Source organism: Sipha flava, unplaced genomic scaffold (genome assembly GCF_003268045.1).
Source record: "Sipha flava isolate LNK unplaced genomic scaffold, YSA_version1 195_pilon_pilon, whole genome shotgun sequence".
Classification (NCBI taxonomy): domain Eukaryota; kingdom Metazoa; phylum Arthropoda; class Insecta; order Hemiptera; family Aphididae; genus Sipha; species Sipha flava.
Window position 1 is genome coordinate 275768 of NW_020272762.1, and position 22049 is coordinate 297816.

The window sequence follows — 22049 nt, forward strand, 5'->3', positions numbered from 1 at the left end:
GACGACAGATAGAAAACAATAATAACAATAATAATAATATTATTCCGCAAACGTATACACACACATTGACGTCGTTATCCGTGCACGGTTGTGTGAGTATGTGCTGCAAGTGCGCAGTTCGCGTTCGCACGGAACGTCCGTGCGCGCCGCGCCGATGATTATAATAAATGGCCTCGGTCCGGGTTAACGGTATACACGACGCAGAGGCCCCGTAATAATATCGGCGACTCCTCTGCCGGATATAATTCGTAATTGAAGAGCGGCGGGCTTAGCGATATTGTAACAGTGGAATGGAAAATAAAAAATAAAATCGAAAAATAAAAATAAGCCAATGAGGCGGATGCGTGTATACTTTGTATGTTTTGTACGCGGAAGGGGAAAAAACTGAAAAAAAAAAAAGTAAAAAAATAAACGAATAAAATCGGTGAACGGCCGTCAAACTTTTACCGGCGATGCCGCCACCGCCACTGAGGCTTGCACTACAGAGACAAAAAACTCCGCTCAACAATAGAACTGGTATTCATCGGTTCAATGACAAGGCTGTTGGCGTAAGGTCGATGCCGACGGTACAATATTTCTTACGTATCACGTGTATTTTGTTATTACACACGCTTATACGAAGCAGCATTTATTTTCACGATGTTTGTTTTTTCTCCTCACTGTTGATCGGATACTGGCGCGCGCGCAAGTGCGCGTGTGTTTTAACACGTCGAAGCGAGACAGTGAATCGCGTATTCGGCCAAGGATAAGGCGAAAGAAAAATGATCACGCCCGCCGAACAACAACAAAAACAACGTACATTGTACTGAAATCAAAGTATCAACAGTATTTTAAAAATAATATTCACCGTACGCGCGTGTACGTGTTTGTTTGTTAACAACACGCAAGACGATCGCTTACACTGGCTGCGAAAAATAATTATAATCCCTTTTCCGCGGCCTTCGATCCGTTCGAAACGTTTGCGTTTATGTTGTTATTAATTTGTATGCACACTCTCGTGTATCGTTAACCGCTACCACCAAGTAAACGCGAGCGCGCCACCCCGTTTGCACAACACTCGTCTAACACGTTCGTACGGAAAAAATAATCATATCAATGTAAAATAATAAAAACCTTGCCGAACAACAATTTTTTTACCATCCGCAGAGACACGTTGCACACACTCACGCGCGCGCGCCCTTCTCGTTTTCCCGTTCACCGCCGACCAACTATTATCATTATATCCATGGACGAGCGGGTGTGTGTGTGTGTGTTGTGGTGATGTTATAGACCGCATTACAACGAAATGATACACATAATCTTTTCCAGGCACGAATACTACGTTACACAATCGTGTGAAGTCCATTGGAATACGGATACGCACGCGCGCGTTTCGAATATATTTTGTCCGTGATAATGCCCAGCGCATGAAACGCGGTCAATTATAATAATACACGCGCTCACATACACACCGTTGTGTACGGAGATCGGCTGAACTGTGTTTTCATCGCCATTTCGCGCGTCTAAACCGAAACCCAACGAGTTGGATCGATATATCACAACGTTCGAACCAAGACTCGTGCGAACGTACTGAAATAATAACAATGCGACCGTTATAAAAATAGACGCGAAGAAAAGTATCGAATAAAAACGTAGTGGATACAATATGCTATTTCGCGTTTTCGAGGAATGTGCGGCTGAAAATCTTTATCATTACGATCGTTATGTAATCACTTAGAAGGTTGGATGAAATAATTGAATTTCATCCAATGCAAATGGCATATCACTCGAGTCTCACGAAACTCGTAAAGTTGTAAATAAATCAGAAATAAGTGTTTATTCTAGAGAAATATCTGACAATGATTGTAGAGTACAAAAATAATATCATGTCCGTCAAGAACGTGAAACTGTTTGATAAAATTACAAGTGTAAAAATTTCATTTTTAATCAATTAAATACTTCGTTCTTTTCATGCATTGTATTGTATACTTTCTGCAGACGATGTTTGTTTTCGCTATAAAACAGGTAAAATATAATTTGAAATTATATTGGTTTTTATGTATATTTTTCGTGGAAAAATAACTATTTCAAAATACAATAATATCAAAAAAAAAAAAAAAAATCGCCTAGGACAATGAAAATCGATTTTAATAATTAACGAGAGTCGAGGACTACGTCACTTTCCCGAATTACGGACATTTGATGTGTAAATGTTCAATAGAGCATTTTTCGGTGTGGTACACATTGATAGAACACGGACACTTAATTACACGTTTACAGTAGTAAGTTGATTTATGGTATTTATTTATGGTCCATGGTATATGAAGAAGCTCAGATTTATTTGTAAAACGTCATTTTTCCATGAGATTCAATTAGGTGTAGCTGTCTAGATTTTATTCGAAATTTTCCGGGTAAAAATCGAAATTATCCTCTTAGGAACTTTAGCGATAAACATTAGTATTCTGATTATTTTTATACATATAATGAATTAATTGGTATAAGAATTTTTGTAATTAAAATGGAATATGATTGCCCATCAGAAATTCACTTACCACGGTCTGGATAGTCAAAATCAGTGGCGTGATTTGAGCATAATGTCAGGTTAGTAAAAATGATCTAGGACGCACATTATAAATACATACATGAAAATGCATATATGTAATTCTTATATACAGGTACGTACTCGTATTATTCAAAATTATAAATTTTAAGTCGTATTACACTAAAATAGCTTAAAATATCACAACATTACAGGGGAGGATGGTGGTAACTTGCTCGTAGCCCTCTCTGCATACATTAGTCCGCTAAAATCCACGTAATCAAGCAAATAACTAACGTATCAATACCATCACTAGGCGCAAATATCCAATAACAATTAACGCCAATGTCAGCCATGACAAATCAAAACGGTTCTTTTAAGAAACACCTAGCATTAAGTATTAATGGCAACCTAAGGATGTGCCACCTCAACATAGAAAGTATTTAAAAACCAAAATGAGAAGTTTTTTAATAAATTATGAATAGTGGATGGGTTGGGTTGATGTGATTGGATTGCAAGAAACCCACACAAAAAAGATAATGAGGATATAAGTAAAAGGGGATTTATACAGGGGTATCTGCTACTCGGAGCGATACACCATAAGTAGAATGGCGTGGCTACGTACATCAAAGAAAATATTGACGCATGTCAGATAATCTTCAAAGAAAATCTAGATGATACGCAAATATTAGCCGGACAAATAAGAAATGCAACAGTTAAATATATATACGAGTATATATATAAGCCATTCCAAACTAAATGGATGTCTCCCTCAATCAAAGTACTTGAATATCCTGCTATATAACTTGTATGTTGGTGACTTTAACAGCCACAATGTCGAATGGGAATATGATCAAAATGATGACAAAGGTAACAAGCTGCAGGAATGGATCGTTCTCCACAGTATGAAGCTCATTTATAAAAAGGAACTTTCCGATCAGCAAGGTGGTCAAAAGACTACATATCACAGTTAAGTATAAAGTATAGCCTCAATGTACTTTCTAAGTGACAACACGATGGTCACAAGACACGTTCTAAGAAACTTTCTTCATAGCCAACACCATCCAGTTATGTTGGACTGCGGTTTACAAATACTACTGATATGATCTCTACCTAAGCTGCATTGGAATTTTAAGAGAACTAACTTGAGTAATTATAAAAAGAAGTTAAACTACATAATTTCTTGGATCCCACCTAGAGCCAGCTCATATGAAAAAAACACATTCCCAGATGCTTTAGGAAATAATACATACCAAGATGGGATAGTTCATATACAAAGTTATTTAATGATTTCCATAAAAATAATGACAATGAAATAGCAGACAAGCTAGGTTGAATGCAATAAAGAAGCAAAGATGAAGTGAAAGTACCACGAGACTAAATTTTACTCACTTAAGTCACAAGGCGTAGGGCCTCATGAAAAGACTAGATAATCGTAGTTAAGGTGAGGAGAAACAAGAAAATGTAAGACCTAATAAAATGGCATAAAGATTTATTGATATGGGGAAAATTAAAATGTCTAAAGATCATAGCAGGTCCATAAAAACAGAACTAAAATGTCAAAAGAAACTCTTACAAGAAGAAGATATGGTCAGAGCACCGTTTACGATAAGCGAGTTTGATATTGCTTTGAGTAAAACCAAAATAAATTAAGCAGCTGGATTTGATGGGATTTATCCTGAATTCATCAAATAATCTGGACCCTGAAATCGTAAGTGGCTTTCCCGATTCTAAAATGATATTTTAGCTACATCAAACATCTCGAAACAGTTTAAAAGGACCAAAGTAATAGCACTCTTAAAACCGAGAAAATCTGCAGATTATTACCCAATCTCAATGTTTAGCATCCCGTGTAAGATCTTAGAAAGACTCATACTGGAGCGAATACAGCCTTGCATTAAAGAAGTCATTTTAGTAGAACAAGCAGGTCTTAGACACAATAGAGGCTGTGAATAACAAATAATTGCCTCAACTACTCTAATATAAAATGGCTTACAGAAGAAGCTAAAAGCCAGTGTAGTTTTCATTGACCTATTAGCCATGCATGATACAGCCTGGAGACACGGTTTACTGTACAAATTTAGTAAGATCATAAAATGTCGAAAATTAGTAACGCTTTAAGAAGAAATCCTAGCAAATCGATGTTTTCAAGTATATTTAGGCATCAAAGGGAGTAGGTAGAGGACAGTGAGTAATGAGTTTCCCTAAGGCTCGGTATAAGTACCTATCGTGTTTAATTTATATGTACATGACATACCAAATACGGAAGGGGTTAAGTTCCAATTCGCGAATGACATATCTATCACGTAAAAAAGTAAGGACCTAAAGGATGGTAGTGTATCTTTAATCAATGACCTAGAGGTAATGAAGATATATTTTCGCAAATGGCGCTTGAAGTTAAATCTAACTCGAAACTTGCAACTAACGTTACTGATCAGAATAATATACTCAGCGATGATAATGTCTCTTAAAAAAACTTAATGTAGTAGTTCTTTAATTTAACTAATTTTATATCAAACGACGTATAGTAGATAATTGCTTATAATACTTTAGACTTAATAACAATACATGATCCCTGTAGGAGTACTGCGTGCGGATAAAAGAGTTTATGAAACGTTTTCATGCATAATATTGTGATGTTATTATTGTAAAATAAAAATTAAATTTGAAACTTTAAATATTATAGAATAAAAACCATACAAATTACAGAAGATTGTATTATTCTCTTATCTTTCTTTTTATTTGCGGTAATATATCCCAATACAAACATTTATAATTTTTATTTATCTATTTTTTTAACAAATTACCTTTAAAACAATTATGTCGACCTTCTACGACACGAATTCTGTTTGTTTCCACAACGTACATTTCAACTAATTTGTTGGCATTATGTATGGCACTTCTACTGTGCTTCGACCAACAGAACATGGTAATTTGTGTGCACATTAAAATATATTTTTAAACCATAAATTCAATACCTTGAAAAATCCACTTCAACTGACAACCGGTGCATGCATTATTACTGTTCATATTTCATCATTACGAGTGCCTAGTCAATATAGCATACGCTATGGATTAATCATTGGAGAACAAAATAATCTGATTATGTACTTGAACGTTTGGCAAGTATTTGATAAATACAATGTACGTCCCATGTTCTTCTTAAATGTTTTCGGATTTGATAGTTTTACAAGAGTTTGATAATAAATGTTTTCGACAAACTACTACCACTGCGTAAGGCAATTCAATGTTCATACATATCGTATGTATACATGTATATTCACAATGCACAGCCATATCATTAACTGCCGCGTCAACCTAACGACTACATTCTGTGCCAAGTTAAACACAAAACAGCAGCACCCCCGTATTATTCACAGACGGATATCATTTTCTCTAATTTTAACCTACATCGCTGCATAGTCCCCGAAGCCATTGGAGGAACGGTATCCATACATAGTTTAAATGGTAATTATCGTATTGTCACCGCAACCAAAATAATAATAATAATAATAATGACATTATAATAATGTCCATTTAGTAACAACGTACTACTGTATAGTTCAGTTGAAAACCATAATTTTGGTATCACAATTTTCACAAAAACGCGTCGTTTTTATATTATCATCTTAATCGATGTCCGTAGCTTGTACGCGATCGCGTTAACTGTTTGCGGTCATTTTTCTCTCCAGCAAAAGGAAATGGAAGAATCGTGGTAAACCGCAGTATAGGACATGACCACTATGCATTCAGCCGATCGGTTTTTGAGGACATAGTATTTAGCGACCAAATAGATTTTTTAATTCAGTTTTCCCCATGCAATACTAAAACCACTTATGTAATCGCCTATTTGTTGAGGTTCTTAACACGATGATACTATAATGTACGATAAATGATTTGTGTATCTTAATGGTTAATAAATACTGACGCTTCTTAGTCTAATTTAGTAAACATCACACAATGATTTATATCATATTTTTAACGTGAAATATGGTATATTATAAAACACGTACATACGTATAAAACGTATCGAATGAGACACATAATTACACATGTTGTATAACGTATAAAATAAAACCCTTTATAAACAAAAATATATTTATAATTTAAACCAGTGGTCAGCAACATACGTTTTAGAATTTTCGGGTCACATTCACAAATTAAAAAGGGATCACGAGTCGGACAATACAAAAAATTTATATATTTAATGACATTTCTTAGTTTTGGGATTTAATACAGGCCGTAAAAAGAGACGTGTGGTCTGATGAGGCTCGCAGGCTGTCGGTTAAAAGTAGAGATGTAAAATTTACGTAAATTTTTTTTTTGGTAATTTACAGAGAAAAATTTACGTAAATTCTGTAAATTTGGTAAATTTTGATAATTTTTGTATGTCGCCATAGGAACACCCTTAGGAACTCCTCACTTCCACTTTTCCATGAACTTATAATTATTGTAATGCTTATTTTTATTATTTACTGAATAGTGTGATGTTCATGGTATTTTAATTTCTTGCGGCTTCATTTTAACTTTTTTGATATTTAAAAACACAAATTAAATAAAAAGTAAACTATTAAACAAATTAATGTAAAATCAATAAGTTTTAAATAATAAAAGTTGATAATAGTATCTACAGCCATGAATCAAGTGATACTGTCATAGTCCATAGGTCGCGATGTGCCGATGTCAATAAAATCAAATTTATTAATAGCACGGCTGTAAATAAATATTATGTCTACAACCGTACTATTAATAGCGATAATAATTGCTGGTATGATAATATGTAATGTAAATGTAATAGTGTAGTATACTATCAGTAGTTGTGAGCATGTTGAACGTTTGACGTTTTAAGTTATATTTTATCAACTATTCCATTATATTAATATATTAAAAATATTCATCTCGTTAAGACGTATAATTTAAGGTGTCACATGTTAATATTTTCGATAAAATAATATTTACTTGTAAAAAAATAATTGGTAAATTTACTGGTAATTTACCTTACCGGTAAATTTACGCGGTAAAAATTTACCGAGCTTACATCTCTAGTTAAAAGCCACTAATTTACACTAACAGTAAAAAAGAAAATATAAATTACGAATAGACAATTTTGATGCAATTAATTATTAATTGTTAATAATTATTATTATCTAATTGCGGATGTATTTATAGTAAATTCACATTGTATTTGTGATATTTATATATTTACAACACTTTTAATACTTTTTACATTATTACATTATACACGAACAATTTAACTATTGAATAGTTAATGTTAATATTCCCTATTATTAAAATGGAAACATTTCAATTTTATTTTAGAATATGAAAATAATAATGTAGGTACATATTATACATATTATACTCGTATTTTGTAACCATCCTATTATTTTATTAATATTATTATTTAAAAAGGTACATATTCGAAAGGATAAGAAAATAACATCCTAACAATGATATAATATATAATTTTTAAGTACCTAGTATATTTTTACTCAGCATAAAAATTAAGAATCTAACTTAATAACTGAGATAGTAAGTAGACTCTGGTAACCAGGGTTAGTTTATGTATATACATAAAAATAAAAAATATAGAATATATTAATGTATTAATATATAAGTAGGAGCTGAATACCCGGCCTCACCTGGGAAATATTTTACTATTTCAGGTTACAAAAATTACATACATCCCTAACCTAAAAATATAAGATTGAAATAAGTACAAAATATTGGAAGTGTTACCGGAAAACATATAAAAATATACGATAATAGTCAATATTCCTAAACTGTTTAATATTGCAGTTTTAAAGTTACAGAACTTGAAAAATTATGAGACAAAATACGGAATTATTCAAAAAATATAATGTTATAAAATTAATTAAAAAAAAAATTAAATTTACGTTTAAAGCAAATAGAAATATAATTATCAGATTTTTTTTTTTTTACTTTTATCGTTTTTTCCGTAGTAATTTGTGTACTTAAATATTATTAATTTGTATTTATTTATACTGTTTATTAATTTACATATATCTTAATTTAAGGGTCCTGTGCGAGAACCAGGTATCTCCACTTTTTTTAAACTATTCAGGAAAAACAAATAACTAAATAATTTAATTACTGATGAATGTATACGTATTAAAAAGCATATTTGAATTCTTCAAATGAAGATCTAACTATACATATATATTTAGTACATTATTTTATAAGTACAAATAGGAAAACATGGAGATACCGGGTTATTGCACCGAAAATATTTTTTTTTACATTGACTTAATAACCATTTATGGTGAAAATATAATCACCAATAAAACAAAACAGTGTAACATTAAAAGTATATGTAAAGTATTGCATTTATCTCGATTTTACTTGGGTATCACCGGTGATACCTTGCACTGAACACTCTTACCAAGCATCTCTAATTGTATAATAATACAATATCTCTGGGGTGGCCAACATGTCTATGTACACGAGCCACATGTATTAATAAGATTATATTAAGAGTCAAATTATCTAATCGGTACTTCTATACTACAAAAATAATTAAGAAAGCTAACAGTTGATAAACATATATACATATAAATAATTAAGTCAATATATCGTTAAAATTTGACTAATGATCATCTCACAGAATTACTAAGAACTACTCTTACATCAATTCAACCAGATCTTAAGAAGCTTACTACAAAAGTGGACATGAAAAAAATACCACACAAACAAATTTAACTTGATGTTTAATTTTTTAATTTATTATTCATATAAATAAATTTTTTTTTTTTTGTTTATTAATCTGTACACTATAGCCTCGTATCTATGCAATAAAATTTTTTTTTTTATAAATGTATACAAAAAAATTTAAATATTTTGGTTTTTGTAAATAAGACCGCGAGCCGCATACGACTATGACGAGGGCCGCATGCGGCTTGCGAGCCGCAATTTGGCCACCCCTGCAATATCTAATGAACCGATATACCTAGTTATTGCACCTAAATGTTCACAAAATTATTCTTAATCAGAAAATGCAAAAACCTGAATTTCGAAAAAAATTGAGATACCCGGTTATTGCATCGGACCCTTCAATTGGTAATTTGTTTAAGCAACATATTAAACAAAATCAAGTATTTCCTAGGTAACCAAAAAGTGAAAAATTTTATACATCCAGCTTAAAACTGTTTCGATCCTTAAAAATACGATTTTTAAAAAATACCTTCTTATTGCACAACTTAAGAATTAGAGGAACCAATATTCCAAATTTCAAGCTCGCACGTTTAATAGTTTTTGAGAAATAACGATCAACCAATGAATTGGTATTTGGCTTTTATTTATATAGATAAATAAATATAGTTTAATTTAATTATTTTTATTAAAATATATTAAAATATCATCAGTTTGAAGTTTTAACTCCTGGAAAAAAATTGAAAGAATCATATAATATTATATATATATAATTTAAAACTTTAGTATTTGAGGCTGCAGAAAAAATACTTACAAAATAATGAAGTGTAAACAACTAAGTAGTACACAAAATATTCAATATAGATATTTATGTATGTTCAATATACTGGTGATTTATGAAGTCTATAATCTTAACAATGAATTTTATTCGTATATAAATGGTTCGCTGAATACATTTTAAATTCAATGTGTTACGATTCAAATAAACTATTGGATTATTGAATATTTATGATATATATACATGTGTATCTTTATATTTAACTTATAAATATTAAACTATGATAAAAAATATTTTATTTTCATTTCGAGGGATATTATTAAGTATTTATTGATAGCATCTATGCGTATAACCATTTAAAAATCAAGATAATTGTTCAACTATTGAGGAAATTAAAAATAAAACTAAAATTATACAAATAATAGTATAGTATAAATAGATATTGCAACAGTCTTTTAGTTAAAATAAAATATTTTTATGTACATCACATAACATACTTATACATTATACATTTGTACCACTCGTTTAACTGTACAACTGCAATCAAATTAATTTATAACTTTAAAAAATATTTAATAAATATTCTTGAAAAATTTTTGAAAATTGTTGTGTATTGTGCATCAAAATGTGTATCAACATTTTGATGAGCGAATTTACTATCTATATCGGTCAAACAAAACTCTTTGTTATTCAAATGTTTTAAGTAAATTATATTGTTGAATGCTTCTACATTCCATCCATTCGAATGCTAAAAAAGGGTTTTTGTTAAAAGAGTTACAAGGGAAAATTGTTTTTTTAAAAGCAATAAATTTAATTTATAACAGATTTAAATCCTGCGTTCTTATTGAAACACCCTATACATTCACTATGACGTATTTTTTTATATTTATATTTACATATAGTATATTTTAATATTTAAAATTGTATTTAAATTTACTATCAATCAACTACATAACATTATGCATGGTATTTATATAAATGTGAAATACTCTTATTGTTAGAAATATACTTATAATGCATAACAATAAATATATAGAAGAATATAATAAATATACATAAATATATAACTCATTAGCGTTTGATATGGAACGAAATCCTAAGTTTAAGTAGACTTGTGATAATTCTTTAACAAAAAACAAAACCACTACAAAAACTATAATTCTGTGTACGTTATTCACTGTTGCTTAGAATTTTAATAAAATTATTAATTTATAATAAAAGTATTCATATATAATAATATAACATATTATAAAACTTTTGTAAGTTATTTCGATAACTGTTAAAAATATTTCATGAAAATATTATATATTATTTACTATAAATATGTATAATACATTTTTGTTTCTAATAAATTCTTTAAAACATGTTCACGCCATGTAAACATGTAGAGCAACACTGATTTCTACAATTAACACATTACACATTATATTGTCCTTACTCCTTTCTCTGTGCAGCAATATTTTATGTTAATAAAGAATTGGTGATAAGTAATAACACAACTGCTCAAAATCAAATTATTGAAAAACAAAACAAATGCAATATTATCATACTATTTTGTACGGAAAATTAATTATATTTAGGTACCAATCTTTAAAGCATAATAAATTTTTACCTACATGTTCAAATTTATTTTTGAACATACACAAAATGTATATATTAAATGAGTAATAATTATTGATAATAATTAAAAAAATTATCAAAGTATATTTATTATAAAACTTGAACTTTATGTTACTTCACATTATCATACACTTTTCATCACTTATCGTTCATAAGAGAATTTAATACTTACTCTATTTAAATCGATTACGTAAATAAATATAATAATGATTAATTAGTGAGTACCTATATTGCCAATCAAGTCATTAACGCATAGTTATTGTCAAGACGGGGTAGTATAGTATAGTTCACTTTGCAAACAAATTGCGTATTAGCATGAGTTTGACGGAAAATAGGTTGGTAAAATAATGAAATTATATAAACCACTCACTTATAAGTTTGAATATATTATTAACAACAAGCGTAATGGGTAAATAGTTTTAAAAATAATACAACTCACTAAGGTTAGACCATGAAGAATTAAGGAAATTCTCGATCTATCTCGTGACCTTTTCTCTTCCGGTTTCCATTCCATAATTGCCCTGATGGTTTCTTCTTCGCTTCTTCTCATGATATGGTCTAGCTACCCTTTTATCTGTCCTTTTATGTAGTTAATAACTGGTCCTCGGACCAGTTCTAAAATAATGGTATATTGGATTGAACTATCTAACTTGCTTTCTATGAGGTTTTTTACTCGTGTAATATGAAAACATAATGATCTCAATGATGTATCATATTCAATTCGATTTCTTATATTTAAATATACATCCAAAATCAACTTAAAGATAAAAACCAAAAATAAATGTGTAAAATTGATATATTTAATCCTAAAGGTCGTTTTATAATTTATTTTATTTTAAGCGCTAAGGAAACTTGAAAATAGTAATTTGTAACAGTTTTTAATAATCAAACATTATAATTAAAATGTATCTCATCATAATTTAACTTTTATACAACTAATAAATTTAATAATTATGTTAGTTGACTTAATCGTGTTTATTTTTATCAATATACATGTATCATAGTTAAAAAATAATTTGACAAATATTAACGATACGAAAAAGATGAAAAATAGTTTACAATATTATACTCGATAGATAATTAAAACAATATTATTACTGCAATTGAACATAGATGATAAGCAAATGGTGTGTTGTATTTATGCTCATTGATACTGTGGTTATACCTATATGAAGGTTCATGCGTAAATATTCGTTGCGAATATCCAAGCTGCTGAATACCTCTTAAATTTAATTCATACATCTAAATAACTTTTATTCGGCATACAAAAAAAAAAAAAAAATGGAAATTTGTTTACGTTATTCATGGAAGTTTTAATTTGTAATAGGTTTAAATAATAATTTATTGAATTAACTGGAAAATTAATACGACAGAAAAGGGTTGTATTATATATATATATATATATAGAACCCACAAAGACGGAGAAGGAAGCGGCTTGAATTAAAGTGGCTGCTCATTATTGTAGATATTAAAAGACCCGAGCACTCGAATGCTCGTATAATACGTGTGCAACAAGATACATATCGAACATAAATCAAGTGTGTCTGAGGTCGTTTGCACGTACAACAAAGTTAAATAATATTTACTAAATATGCATATTTAAATATGATATTTTTGCAAGAAACGTCAAATATTGTAAATGTTACATTGTTTGCGTCGAAGAAAAAAAATTCACAGAACCTATTATTGAATCTCAATACACAGGCATATACAGCTTTAAGCCATATTATACACCTACATTCTAAATTGTATCATCTGCACGATATCATGTGTGTGTAATATGCATCGTAGATACAAAGCGGGGGTGGCTAAGTGGCAACACTGAGGGATGACTTATCGTCCACAAGCTGATTTGTACACTGTCAAATGCAATTTTTCTCTCTTATCATACTGTTCCGTTTACACTCGTTGTTTATGCATACGTATAAGCACATATACTTTGTACTTGTATTGCGAGAGCGTGCGCGAATGTGAGCAGCGATGGCGTACGGGGACAAAGAAAACAAAAGGAAATCGCGGGAGAATGGCGGGTCGTAAGAGTTGTGTGGGTGGCACGTGGGCCAACGCGCGTTTGAACGGGGTTTTCGATGACGACACGCAGCATCGGATCAATGGCTCCTCCGTCGTCAACGCCGCGTAAACACACACGCGCGCGCCACCGTGACGTCATCAATGGCATTTACGTAGAAACTGACCCCACCACCGTTACCGTGGCATCATCACCACAACCCCTGCCGTTGAATCTGCACCAACACCCTTACAAAACTATTCCGATACAGTTTTCATTATTTCCTTCATTTCCTAGCCATTTTTCCTGAAAAGCGGAATACGCTTATCACCAATAGCATTTCCCCCGACGTTCGTAATAATAATCTGTTGTATCGTATTGGTATTTAATACGACGAACGAGTTACAACTGTATATTTTATTATGAAAAACGACAGTTAGGATAGCATTTTTATATCCGTTTTTATGCGTACACTTATCGCCCGTTAGCGTAGTTTCACGACCTTTGCAATTAACATAATGATATTCGTAATGGAAACACGCACCGAAACTGAAACGCGAACGAGAGAAAAGCCTATTTAGATATCATACAGCGTATATGTTATACATATTTATTAATGTCTGTGCATTTTAAATTTGTACATGACTTGAGAACTAGAACGATCAATCGTATGTATAGATGTTTAATAAACAAATAAGTGGCACATACGTAAATAAATATTGTTGATTATTTGACAAATAAACGTTTAAAGGATAACATCGGTAAGTTTACCCCGCGTTGACAAATAATCATCCTTCAATATATACTATAATGCTGCTAGTGTGTATATAAATGTGTGTGTGTTATTCAACCCATAGATTGATAAAGAATCCAATTCTACATGGTAGTCGATCACTCACCTTCCTTTTAAGTTTTTAAAATTATAATTTTTGCTTCATTTTTAATATATCCTACATAAGAGTTTCGAGGAAGTCCTTCTATTTTATTTTCTTCTATATCAAACCTTCCATTATTGTATAAGTATTATATAACTCTTCTGGGCGTTTCAGGGCATGTTTGACCATTTTCCATCTTTTTGCTCTAATCGTCTCCATGAATGTACGTTTTTATTTTACAATTCTAAATACCTCTTCGTTTATTTTCATTCATACTCTTTCTATTCCTTTGATATCATGAAATAACCGTACCCTAAAATAGAAAATACATTTTTTTCCCGTTGGATTTTGATGGCATTTTTATTTTCACGTTAATATATTTAATTTTATAACAAATTTACAAATTTACAGTATATACCTTTGTTTATTTACTATATAACTTAGTCTGTACATATTATCTGAAATAAAAAATAAGATTTTAATGCTTTGCAAAACAGACTTTGTATTGAAAACAGTCGGTATTGAATATATGAGTTATACGACTTTTGTTTGACGTGTGCATTCTTAATTCATCAAAAATCAAATTAATTATATTTTACTAGCGAAATATTTATAATTAATTAAAAAAAAGTCGCATAAATGTATTTTTATATCCTAAAGTAGCAAATCAAACAGAATAATAAAAATGGCTTTATCAATGAGAGTAAATTGAATAACAGTTAATATTTTTTTATTAAACAAAAAAGAACACATAAGTCAGTCCACTAAATATAAATATTTTTAGTTATATAGCTACGAATATTTAATATAATAGATTATCGTATAGTGTATATACTCAATAATGTTTACTAAACATATTTATATTTACTAAATATATTAATTAAACAAATAAATACATTATATATGAAATAAATAAATAATTATACTACATAGTCTATAAATATATAATACGTTTTAATGTTTACCTACAAGTTATAACCACATATGATTTTATGTAAACAATCAAATATATGAATTTATTAAACGATAAATTTGTTTCCTCAAAAACATGCAATAAGTCAATACTACTATAACCTTCTCTTTAAGTAATAAAAATTTTAAAACTTCCTAAATTTTTCGTGATTCAAGTAAAGTTTTTTCAGGGTCATGTGCAGGTCAAAATTGTTATATGTTTTGTTAGGTAAGAACTTAATAAAGAAATATGCGTTGGAATATCCATAATTAAATTCCAATAAAAAAAGAACAGTGTCTTATTTCATCATAATTTGTACACTTGAAAAAAGTTCTCATTCAAATGTTCAATTTTGCACACTTTTGTGAATTATTAAAACCGCACATTTTCATGGTATTATTCACTACATTAATACCCCACACTTTAACTGAGTTAAAATATACACTCGACTAGTTTAAACACTTGACTATGCAGTGTGATACACCATTTGACCACGTTTAATATATAAATAGTTAATTATATTGAAAAGCGGCAAGGTGAAACGATTATTGATATTTAATTTACAGATTTCAATTACGATCCATTACATGAGTAATTATCAATAATTATTAATACATTATCTGTGAACCACCTCGGGTGTCCGGTAGTTATCATAACCACACACTTTTAAAAAAGTCGTTCAAATATTAAGTTTATTCATACATATTTATATACAGTATGTCCCATAAGTCCCGTATCACCCTTAATATCAGCACGGGAAATCAATATATTTAAACGCAGTTTTTTTTACAATACTAAGTATGGAAATTCTGATTGAATGGCATAAAATTCAATTTTTTTTTTAAAAAAATTCAAAATTTCAAAAAAAATTTTTTATGTATTTAAGAATTTTCAATTTTTAAGATAGTCATTTTCTTAAGCATATTTTTTAAAACCGTTAAAAAAAATTAAAATTGAATAAAAATTGACCAAGTTAGAGCAAGTTATATTTTTGGATAATTAAAACAAAAAAATGAATTGTTTTACATTTCAATAATCCAGTACTTCAGCCACCTAGGTCATCTGACTTAACACCAATAGATTTTTTTTTTTGGGGGTTGTTTGAAAAATCTTACATATCCGTCGTGTTCATTGCCTGATCTCCGTGATAAAATTGAACAAAATATACAAAATATTTTACCTGAGACATTAGAAAATGTTAAAAATGGGTCCAAAAACTTCAGCTCTGTGTTACAAATAATGGAGGTCACTTCGATTTTATGTAATAAAATCTTTTCTTTTTTTTTTCTATTAACAATAAAGTTTAAAAATATATGAATTTTAATTTTAATATTTCCTAAAAGCTTCACTAATAATTAGATATTTACAGATTGCCATTAAAAATCAGCATTCCTATCAAGATTGATCAAATCGAGCAATTCGGGTTTTGCTAGGTAACAGTTATTATTATAATTATTCAAAAATATAACTTGCTCTAACTTGGTCAATTTTTATTAAATTTAATTTTTTTTTTTTTTTTTTGAATTATTTGAAAAAATATGCTCAAGAAAATGGCTATCTTAAAAATTTAAAATTCTTTAAAGCATACGATTTTTTTTTCAATTTTTTAATTTTTAAAAAAAAAATAAATTTTATGCCATTCAATCAGAATTTCTATACTAAGTATTGTAAAAAAAACCGTGTTTAAATATATTGATTTCTCGTAGAAATATTAAGGGTGATACGAGATTAATGGGACATATTGTACATTGTTATGATCGCACACTTAATACCCTATTGAATACACCTATACCTTGCTACTACCTTTATATAGTTTATGTTTATTTTCATTAAGGCTATTCTTTTTTATTGTTCTTAATGTAATAGAATTATTATGTGTATCTTTCTACTTTACTAATTGATCTAGGAGTGACAATTATCTATCAACATATAAAAAATTATTCATGATTATGTTATCGAAAAGCACAACTAAAACAACTGTACATAGATCATGACCATAGATTTTTAAAAAAAGGTTGTTCAAATATTTTTAATTTCGCATACTTTATACACTCTGTATAACACACATACGAATTGTGATTTAAACCCTTAATACAAAGATAAACAGTTGATTATTTGGAATACGATAAAAAACTAATAAAAAAAATACAAAAAATTATTGCTTACTTATTTAATTGATTTAATATTATACACAATATAATACAAGTTACTCGATTTACTTCCGATCCGGTGGTTATAATCATCATTTTTAAAACCGCACACTTTTGAACAAAGTGGTTATTAAATAAAATGTTTAATTCCACACACTTTTGAAAAAAAAAAAATCATTGTTCAAATATTATGTTCAATTCCGCACACTTTTATACATTATTAAACAACATACAATTAGTTATATGCATATAAATAACCATCTTAATGGGTCGTTTACACTCTATAATACATCGAATAAAAGGTACAATAGTTCATTTAGGATATGTTACATGATACACCTGATCAAAACAAAATCTTTTATATCTTATATAAACTATTTATTTAACACTTAACTTAAAACGACAATAACTATATACTAAAATTACTTATAACCGTATACTTTTTTTTAAAACTCGCACGTTGTAATTCATGAATGAGTTTGAATAAATTGATAATTATTTTAAAATGCACATTGTAATTTCCAATCTCAAAATATCAAATTCACGTATTTGTCCTACAAGTATTATTTATGGTATGTTTAGTAATTCAACCATTTATTTGTTCCTTTTAACTGAGTCATTCAACCATTATCCACCTGTTTAGGTACAATTGACTACGTGCAGAATTATTTCATCTTTTAGTTTCGGCACAAAATAAATACAATTGAATGATATGTTCTTGTAAGTTCTGAGACATATTGAATAATCTAACAACTATACGACCAAAAGTGAAGTTTTACAATGCGTAAAATATAATAATTAATGTTATGTATAAATTATCACGTTGTATAATTGATCCAAAACAAATACTATATAACTGACTATTTGGGGTATTATTGCATCACATTTATAATTTAATTAGTTAATTTGCCTAATTTCCGTTAACACTAATCGAAAACCTCGTATAGAAACGTTTAATGTAATGTACATACAATTGTTGACATCAAATATCTAAAGAAAATTTTTCCCAAAATGTATAGCATGAATAAATTTAAAGATCAAGAATTTATATAAATATAATTCATTGTAAATGCTTGAAGTAAACTGAAAAAGGTTTTAACTCGTGAACAATGATTATACACACGAGATAATACGAGACTATAAATAATTTAATCATCTTAGGACTTCTTATCCAAAAGTAATAAAAAACAGAAATGTAAATAAATAAAATGGAGAAAAAATTTAAATAAAAAATATCATTGGCTTCTACTAATTAATTGATTTCAAGAAGATTTCTGTGGTTAATTAAATTTAAAATAATGAAAAAAAATTTTCATTATTAATGTTAAAAAGATTGCGTATATATATATATATTTTTTGATTTATTTTAAACATTTTAAGACAAGTAATGACACATATTTTTCGATAAATTAACTATTTAAACGGAATTAAATTATAAACTAATGTTTTCTTTTTCTGTGAATAATTTAATTAATTTAATTTAATTTAAATGAATTAAAAACTATTGATAATTAATAATTTTTCAGATAAAATATATCAAAATTCTGAGTTTGAGATATTGGATATTATAAAAACTGCACTTTAGCTTGAATACATTTTATGCATATAAAAATATATTATATTATTTTGCAAGCCCACAGATGTTTTTGTTTCGTCTTATTTGCATTGTTTGGTACATACATTATACTTTATTATTTAACGTAACAGTAAGCCACTGAACCATTAATAATTATATTTATAATTATTAATTACCATAATGGAAAGCAAAATAGACATCACAGACCCGATCGTATATACTGCAAAACAAATTAACGCCATGGGTTTGGATCATATTAAAAATTATAAATTATGCGTTTATTAGGATTACATGAAAAACAACATAGTTTGCTTAGTACAGCTGATGATATCGAAAATATTGCCTAAAAATTAATTATAAAATATATTTATTGTGATTCTCTGTCAAATATTAACATGCAAAAAAATGTTAAAATGTTAATAAATAATGTTTAATACAAACGGTCTAAGCTCAATAGCATGGGGTGTAAATATTTTGACCTACCATCGATCCTAAACATATACATATTAAAAACGTTGCAATCTTGGTTGTAAGTAGGGATGTCAACGATATATCAATAAGTTAAAAATATCGATGTACTCAATAAAGTTCTTCGACAAATATTCACTATAGATTGAATCTAGGGTTAAGACGATGATAACGTGGTTTTATATACTTAAACATTATTTATTTTTTTTCATTTGCACCAATAATAATTATAAGTTATAACCAAATCAATTGATTCAGTATCCTGAATTTTCTTTGCCTAACGTTGACCTCTCCAAGCATATGGTAAGCTTATATTTCAGTCAAAGACTCCGGCCTGTCGACAATCGCGTTTGTTTTGTTTATAAGACCAACCTATGTGTATTGCATCCATTGCGTATTGTATGTGTCGCTTCCATTTTATGGATTTTATGAATACTGAATTATGTTTCTATACAACTGCCATATGCAACCATATGATTTTCAGGTTTTTTTTTAGGTTTTTTGTCATAAATAAATGTACTAATATCAACTTTTATCAATACTAAAATTATGATATTTTTCGAGATTGATGATAATGGTTTTTTATAGCGATATTTTAAATACCGTACCTTTAGACGATATTGATATTCCTATTCATAAGCCTTACAACTAATAAGTATAAGTATAATATTATTGTATAAGTACACAACCAATAATTTTTTAATACCGATATAATTGAATATTTAATCTGTAAGTAGTATCAAAGTTTTATAATATACATAGATTGATAAACACTATTGTTATTATTATTATTATTATTATTATTATTATTATTATTATTATTATTATAACATTATTTGTTTAATGATGAGTTAATATTTATTAAATGTTTATAAGGAAATCAATGATGTCATTTAAACAACTTAATTAATTTTAAAATATATATCTTTAAATTAATTGTTCTTTTTTATTCCGGGATTTGATATAGAAATAAAAAAACTCAAGCCAATCAACTTGTTATTAATTAAAATTTGAAATATTAACTTTTAGTGTTATAATATATTGATTAACATTTCCAAGGCTTAGGAATTAATGCATTTTAATATTTGTTTATACTATTGGTTTTTTTTTTTTTTTTTTTAATGCTGGTATACATAAATATTTTTAAATGTAGGAAAATACTTATATTATACTTATATTTATACGTATTTTTAACAAATTTAAATAAGTATTAAAGAAAAGTGAATTTATTAATTTAATTTAGTTAATTTTAACAGAGCTATTTTAACTTTTGTTCATAAATAATAATACTCATAGACATTTTTCTTTTGACTTTCTTTTTAAAGAAAGAATCTGAAAATCTCACTTAGGGAAATTATTATATTGTTTATAATTTTTAATTTTGAAAGTATTTTTAAATGTCAAAATACTCATACATAAATAAAAACTAATAATCTAGAACATTTAATTTCGAGATATAATAATTATATTTTCTATGATACATATAAAGTGTAGCCAAGTAATTATACCAAAATAAGTTTAAAGTTTATGTAATAATTACAACAATTATTTCAGGATAAAAATGCTTGGAAACTGGTATGAATTCGAGAAGAAAAATTTAAATATACCTATTTAAAAAAATATGTCAGCAAACAATAGACTTCATCTCCTTCGCCCTTTTCTAAATTCCAAACTATCAGTCAAAAAAAAAAATTACTCATTTATGAAACAATTATAAATCCAGTTTGGTCACGTGGAATCGTAATAGGTCCTACCAAACCGTCAAACATATGTTTATACGATACGAATTCAGGAATTTCAGTCAATTTTGTTGAGGCTACTAACGCACGCTCCTTGGTATGTTTTAAAACTTTCCATATACAACGACTTAAAACTAAGTTCTACCACTCAACTACCCAAAACAATGTACAAACACTACCAAGAAAATGAAAGCACGTATAGTGACATATACATATCATACGAGTATCTACCATCATTTTAATGAAAAACCCACCGCGCAGACTAAAGCAAAAATGGAGTTGAGATCAATTATTAAATTAATTAAAAAAATGTTAGCAATGGATTGCTTCCTCAACATATATTCCTGTTACTTTAATCTTAAACATCGAATTTGCTTATTATAATTTTTTTTGTTATACAGATTATATATTTCCTTTTAAATAAAATAAATAAATATTACTGCAGATTTTTCTGAAAAATTATCATATTATTTGATTATCAAGACATTTTTTATAATTAATTTTATTGAGAGAAAACATATTTTCCATAAACAGTATACGTTTAACTTATATATGCGTTATTTACATAATATATTAAACATATTTAAAATTGTAATTATATTTTATATTTTGCTAGTTAGACGAATTGATAGATACTGGTACCTAAATCCAGTAAGTGTTTAAGAATACTTTGAATATTTCATAAGTATTGTAGCA

The 22049-nt window shown here is 28.4% G+C and overlaps 1 protein-coding gene across 3 annotated transcripts in view; it reads right to left on the reverse strand.

The window, feature by feature from the left end:
• The window catches only part of LOC112681712 (AF4/FMR2 family member 4-like), a 155179-nt gene that overhangs the window by 68010 nt on the left and 65120 nt on the right, over nt 1-22049 (reverse strand). The gene's annotated exons all lie outside the window — the stretch shown is intronic.